The sequence below is a fragment of the Aulostomus chinensis genome, chromosome 1 (assembly GCF_037954235.1).
Source record: "Aulostomus chinensis isolate RoL2024-O1b breed Wild chromosome 1, RoL_Achi_v1.0, whole genome shotgun sequence".
Lineage (NCBI taxonomy): Eukaryota > Metazoa > Chordata > Actinopteri > Syngnathiformes > Aulostomidae > Aulostomus > Aulostomus chinensis.
In genome coordinates, this window is record NC_141320.1 from 21116610 (window position 1) to 21123873 (window position 7264).

General features: G+C 46.3%; 2 non-coding genes across 2 annotated transcripts; one reads left to right on the forward strand and one right to left on the reverse strand.

Annotated features, from left to right (window-relative positions):
• Nucleotides 1–240: 240 nt before the first annotated feature.
• On the forward strand, nucleotides 241–314 carry trnan-guu (transfer RNA asparagine (anticodon GUU)). The gene has a single exon. It is a non-coding gene; the product is annotated as a tRNA-Asn (tRNA).
• A 4118-nt stretch (nucleotides 315–4432) lies between these two features.
• trnal-aag (transfer RNA leucine (anticodon AAG)) lies at nucleotides 4433–4514 on the reverse strand. Its single transcript has one exon. It is a non-coding gene; the product is annotated as a tRNA-Leu (tRNA).
• Nucleotides 4515–7264: the final 2750 nt, after the last annotated feature.

Below are 7264 nucleotides of genomic sequence, written 5' to 3' on the forward strand. Positions count from 1 at the left end.
GTCATGTTCTATGAATCAGACTGATGATCTCTGGATGTTCTAGGAGGGGGGTCTGTTTCTGATGAAGCCTGTTTGGTCTGGGGGGGTTAAGATGGTGGGGGCTGTTTCAGTTCTAGTGCTGAAGGCTTTCACCATGACAGTCAGACTCTCCTCTGTCCTTCATGGTCCCTCAAATGTGCAGTGTGGACCTCACACACTGAATTTAGCCTGAAAACTCTTCATGAAAAGCAGTGCCTCAGAGTCTCTGTGGCGCAATCGGTCAGCGCGCTTGGCTGTTAACCGAGAGGCTGGTGGTTCGAGCCCACCCAGGGACGATGAACAGGCTCTACTGGTGCTTAGGAGTCGCTGCGTTAATGATCTGAATGTGGACGGACAGACTGACCCTCCACAGTAGACACCTGTGACTGATCTCTTGATGAGAAGTGTTAAATTTAGTCGTCGTGTGTCATGCAGTGTTGAGGAGGCCTGCTGGCTGTGGGTAAAGTGGGGGCTCAGAGTTTGTGGAGTCGGCTCTGGAGTGAAGGGGGTCGCTGTTTGGTTCTCAGATGCTCCAGCTCAGGTTAGCGAGGTGGTGGAGAAATGAGTGAGAGCTCTGCCAGCTGGAGCCTCTTGGGTCCCGGGAGGCTTCACTCCTGGAGGTGGAAATGATGAGGAGTTTTAAAATCTGCTCCTCTTTCACACTGACTTGTTTTCTTGGGTTCCCTCTTTTATTCTCCTGGAGATCAAGAGGATCCTGCCATGTTTGTCCAGGAGACCCACAGCACAACAGTCAGTGAATGGGGATGCAGGCAGGCTTTTAATGGGGGTCATTTGAAGTCCCAAGTCCAGTTGGAGCAGAGGGTGGAGTTTGATTCTCCAGGAGGTTTTGTTGTTGTTTTTTTCACCAGTTTCTTTTGGTTTGGAGGAAATCATTCCAGGTGTTTGAAAGAAGGTGAGAGCAACTTTGGAAAATGTTCAACTGGTGTTTTTAAATGTCTTTGCACCAACAAATGGTGGACAGGACAGCTTTTGAGACATTTTAATGCCACCGTTCAACAGTGAATCTGCTGGTTTCCTGTTTTTAGGAGCTGATGGGAGCTGCACAGAGAAGCTCTTTGAGACAGGAACCATTCAGAGCTCCACCCTGCTTCTTCCAGCAGGATCCACTGATCCACCAACACACCAGCTGTTTGATGAGTGGAGGCTTTTGACCAGGATTCCGAGACAGCACAGCTGGACTCACTCAGCAGCTAACTTGTTAGCACCGACTAGACAGGAGCGCTTCTATGGTTTTACTCAGTTGTTCAATATTTTTAAAAGATGTCCCATTCAGCCTGTGGGTTTGAGTGATCACTCTTCAGTCTCCTGTTCTGTTTTATTAAAATATTCATTGAAAAGCTCCTGAGAGAGAGAGAGAGAGAGAGAGAGAGAGAGAGAGAGAGACAGAGAGAGGGAGGGAGAGAGGGAGGGGGGGAGGGGGAGACAGAGAGAATGAGGGAGAGAGGGGGGAGACAGGGAGAGAGAGGGGGAGGGAGAGAGAGAGGGGGGGAGAGGGGGGAGAGAGAGAGAAGGAGAGAGAGACAGGGAGAGAGAGAGAGAGGGAGAGAGAGACAGAGAGAGAGAGGGAGAGAGGGGGGGAAAGAGAGGGGGGAGAGAGAGGGAGAGAGAGAGAGAGGGAGAAAGAGAGAGAGAGAGACAGAGAGAGAGAGAGAGGGAGAGAGAGACAGAGAGAGAGAGAGGGAGAGAGGGGGGGAAAGAGAGGGGGGAGAGAGAGGGAGAGAGAGAGAGAGGGAGAAAGAGAGAAAATCAAACTGATCTCAAACTTGACTTCAAAATTCTCTGATTATAATCATTTATACTCCTTGATAGATTCATCATTACAGTGTCATAGAGGGTCCATTACTATTGCAGTATATTAAAGAATATAAGAACGAGGTTACCATTCATGTAAATATAATATTTCATGTATTGCAGTATATTTTCAAAGATATAACACTTTAATTTTTTGAATAAGAGAGACTTTAATGTGAGACTTTAATGTCTGTCTTTGATCTCTAACTTTGACTCTGATGTCATTGGTGCTGACTGAATTCTACCCCCTGACAGACTGAAGGCTCCTATTGGTGATGTCATCATAAATACATGAAGGTCTTTTTTCAATGGTATAACATTAAAGCTCATCTTAGTAAAACAATCAAGTTACTAAATTCTTGAAAAAATGACTGTCACTGACTTAAATAAATCAAATCTACTTCAAAGTTCCTTCTGTTGTCATAAGTCAGCCATTTTAAGTGTACTTGTAGTTCCAGAACATTCCAAGAGGAGATGATATGAATCATTTTGTTGGATGAACTCAGTTCCTCTGCTTTGATGTTGGTGGACTGAGGGGAGTTTGCCTGAACCTGCTTGGACCTGCTGGCTCCTGCTCAGTCCCTCACTCAGCCTCACTCAGCCTCAGCAGCACCGCTCCACTGAGGACTGATTCAGGTTCCTAGCAACCAAATAGGAGGAGAGCTGAACCTTCTTGCTGGGAGGCCACAGTGCTGACCACTGCACCATTGTGTCCCCTGAAAATGACACCATGTTGTTGGGATTTTCTGTAACAGCAAGCACACATGAACACAGCAGCTTCTTCACAGGGCTGGTGGTGCAATGGATAACGAGTCTGACTACGGATCAGAAGATTCTAGGTTCAACTCCTGGCCAGCTCGCTTTAAACTTTATACTGAGAAGATGAAGTGAGAACCAGTGATCAAAGTCACTGAAGTCCTCCCAGGTTCCCTCCTTGTCTGCTGGAAACATGAACACATGAATGATCCTGCTACCTCTCATGTTAAGCTGCACTTGACAGTGACAGCAGGAGAACAAAAATCCCAGTGTGTCATCAACATTTCCTGTCAATCAATGATAGAAGCTGTTGAATTTCTGGATCAGAACAAGGAGGAAGGAGCCCCAATGAAAGAGAGATGGTTCTTGATTCTGATTTTGTTCTTCACTCCTACACCAGAGAGTGAAAGTGAGGGCTGGCTGGGAGCAACTGCCTGCTTCAGAGTGGGAGGAGCCTCAGGACTTTCCAGTGAGAGCTGCGAACTTCCACCAGCGCCCAGTGCCAGCAGGTCTTCATGATGGAGCTGAGAAGAACACAACAACACCAGAGCACTGGAGAGGAGCACAACACTTCTTTGCTTCCTTGTCATTCTCATGTCTGTCTGTCCATCTGGAGCTGGGGGGAGGAGCTTCACATGTTTTTTCTTTTTTTAAAAAGGGAATGACATGACTTCCTCTGTATGTTAGAATATGAACTACTAAAAATGTTCATCCACAGTTTAAAGTTAGAATTAAACTGAAAACACAAAAATCTTCCCTCTTCAATCCTGTCACTCAGTGTTGTAAACTGTTTCAAACAAATTCTACTGTTCAGCAGTTCAAGTGTTTCTAATGAAGCTGAATGTTCTCCTCTACTTTCCTCAATTGGGTTTCTTTCATGTCCTCCTGAGATCAAAGACAGAATTCTAGCTACTGTCAAAGCCCTGATGACATCATCAGGAATTCTGACCTGTCCAGGGTGAACCCTGCCTCTTGCCCAATGTCACCTGGGATCGCCCCCCCCCCCCGTGACCCTTAAAGGATAAGAACAGAAAGTGGATGGAGGGATGGACTCAACACTGAAATCAGCTGATCTGATCCACATTCTAATGCTTCCTGTCCCTCTTTAGGAGTCAATGAGAATAGTAGTGTATATAATAATGTACATCCAACCTTGTAGTATCTTTCCAAAGCTTTTAGTATTTCTTCTTGTTTCTACTTGTAGTTTTAGTGTCTGGATCTTTTCTTTTGATGTCCTGCTGTCTGCTCTTTGCTTTTGGAGCTTCCTTCAACAACTACCAGGCCTCCTGGGTACTGTAGGAAACATGGTCAAGTTCTTCTGACTTCTCCAGGAACGTCCTGCTCTCATTGGTCTGTCTTCATTTTGACTCCTCCCACTGCCACAATGACCAGCCTGTATACTCTTGGTGACTGGGGCCCTGGTTGCTGCAGGCCTCAACACCAGCCTGTGGTTGTGAGCAGGGCAGAACAGAACTGACAGTATCTCCCATGCAGGACCTGGGTCAGCACCTGGTGCCAGCTGGGGCACCGCTTTTACCTGGACCCCTAGAAGATCTTCTCCAGGAACTGTCCTTTTTCAATCGAAACAGCGTGAAACTTCAAGTAAAGAATTAAAATTATTTAATTCACAATGAAGCCTCTGTCATAAAACAAAGGAACAACTGACTACCTCACCATGACTTCACACTGATAACCAGGAGGTAACCTGGTAGTCAGAGCAGCGATGCTCAGGTCTGTGGACTCAGAGGAGGATTCTTCTTTTGGTCACAGGTTTGAAGACCTCAGTGGAAGAGAGAGGAGAGGCAGTTAGAGACCTGCCACACCTCTCCAGTGACCTAGGACATGATGGCAGTGGTGGGATTTGAACCCACGCCTCCTCAGAGACTGGAGCCTTAATCCAGCGCCTTAGACCACTCGGCCACACTACCTCACTGAGATGTTCTCTGAGTTGGTCTGCTAAAGGCATGTTGAAGAGGAAGTAACATCATGATATCAAACTTATTCTGAAGGGGGACTCCTTCCCTCCCACGGTCACAGGAAGTGACAACAGCGCCGCTAGAGGCAGGAAAGAAATGGTAAAAGGACTCAGTTTGTACAGAGCCTTTCTACCTCAGCAGCACTCAAGGAGCTGAACAATGTCCTCTCATTCACACACACTCACACACTGATGCTGAAGGCTGCCATGCAAGGAGCCAACCTACTCATCAGAAGTATTTAGGGGTTCAGTATCTTACTCAAGGACACTTTGACATGGTCACTGGAGAAAGTGAGGATCAAACCAGCCACCCTTTGGTTGCCAGACGGCCACGCTACTCCTGAGTCATGTGACCTGGATAAGATGGTGAACTACAGCTGATCGCCATGCTAGCAAACCTCTTTTGTTTGGTTTGGTTGTTGTTTAGTGACTGTGGATGAATACACAGGAGAAGTTGAGCATAAATTTGTGTTCCCTGTTCACTTGAATATCTGCAGGAGTGTGAGGTGGAAATAATACTTGGAGGAGAATGAGAGTTCAGTCTCAGCGCTATGACCTGTGCTGACACTAAAACATGTCAGCCCACAGAACAAAGATGGCAGTTCTCTGGGAGAGCAGGTACACCACACATACATGAAGAAACCCTACAGGAAACAAATATGTTGCCAGAGACTTTTACTCTGTTTTTGTTGTTTACCCAAGTACAGGATTGGAGGGAGACTGATGGTCGCTGTTTGGGTTTTTGGAAAACAAGGAGGCTGTGGCTTCAAGCTGGATTCTCAGAGACGATTTCCCCAACCTCTACATTGGCATCTACACTGTCATCCAGTCATGTGACTGAAGTCATCCAGTCACGTGACTGAAGTCATCCAGTCACGTGACTGAAGTCATCCAGTCATGTCAGTGATGTCACTTGGCAGGACTGTCATTGCCGTCTCATTCTAGAAAAGAATCCAGACTCCACCTGTGGCTCCATGATAACTGATGGACCTCTGGTTGGAGGCTGGACGATGATGTTTGGACTGGAAGGAAAACTCCTTGTCCAAATTCCATTGTGTTCAAATTTAAAGTCCCACAATAAGAAGTAGCTTAATCTGACAGGTGGAGGTTTGGAACTACAAGATGGTGATGTTTCCTTGACTTGATGCTCTGACTGTCAGGGTGGATGACAGCTTCTTCTGCTGCTGCATCTGAGTGGCTATGATTGGAGCTTTTACCCTCCAAGTTTGTTTGGTTCCAGGGGAAATTTTAAAATTCCAGTCCCCAACCTTGGCTGTTCTGAAACTCTTCTCCTGAATCACTCCTGAGCTGCAGCAAGAACAAATACCAGTGCCAACCAGATCAACTTCATGGCTGCTAACAGCCTCAGACACTTGATTTCCATCAATCTGGAGCCAAGAAGGCCCTCACCTGTGGTTCTCCTCCAGGAGGGTCCAGGTTCTGCCATTGGGGCTCCTGGTGCCACTGCCAGAGAGCCTCAGCTGCACACTGCAACATTTCAACAGGAGATTGACATTCCTTCAAATGTCCTGACATCTGATTCCAATGGTTCTGTTCCATCTTTATATTTTAAAATCAATCACACAATGAAAGCTGCCTCAGCTGGTTTAAGAGAGAGAACAAGCTAAGAGATCTGAAACCAGTAAAATATGCTTTTCTGTGTGCAAACTAGTGAGGGGCATGGAAGGATATTTTACCACCACTACAGAACCCAGACTTTAGTCATGTGATGAGATGGAGACTCTGATTATGAAGTTAATGGACAAAATGTGACTTGAAAGAAAACACATTTCTTCAGCAGACTTTGATCCAACATTGAAGTTAGAGTTTGGTGGCTGCTCCATGTTGGAGGAAACCAGGCGATGTTGGGACGTCACAGGGAAGCTCCTTTGCCTCCTCTGCTGCCAGTTCAACCACTCACTCCCCTCAGCGGAGAGCAGCTTCAGCCGGGTTTGGAATTTTCCACTGTGGATGCATAGGAATGTGGAGAAAATGTCCTTTGTCAGAAGTGGGATTCGAACCCACGCCTCCAGGAGAGACTGCGACCTGAACGCAGCGCCTTAGACTGCTCGGCCATCCTGACAGACACTGAAAGTTGCAGACTGAATTAATTCACTGACAAAGTAGAATTTTTTCCACAGGAGCTACTGGCTCCTGAGTTGTTGCATTTATTGTTAACATTAAACACACAGTCTGAGTTCATGGCAGGAAGAAATGAACCAGAACATTAGAGCCACATTGCATCTCTTGATCAGTTTGTTACATGGGACACATTCCAGACAGGAAGGTCCCACCAAGACTTGAACTGGGATCACTGGATCCAGAGTCCAGAGGGCTCACCATTCCACCATGGAACCAAACACAAGGAGGAGGTTCCTCTAAATACCACTTGACATCACCTGCAATCAACCTGTTGCTATTTGGAGGTTCATCTTGCTCTTGTTCCAGACTACATTGGCAAAAGGATCATGAACCACAAGGAAATCATGAAACTCCAGATTGATTCAGGACTTTCTAACTCCATCGTATGACCTGGGAGCAAAGACTGGCCAGGCCTTCCTTAATTTGTCAGTTAATTACTGCTTCAACAAACATGCCACTTAATTAAGTTACCAGAATTTCTCTCATTGAAAAACCCACCAGCCTGATTTCTTGACATGACATGAAAAATTCTCCAAGAACCCACAGTTGGGTGGAAAGATA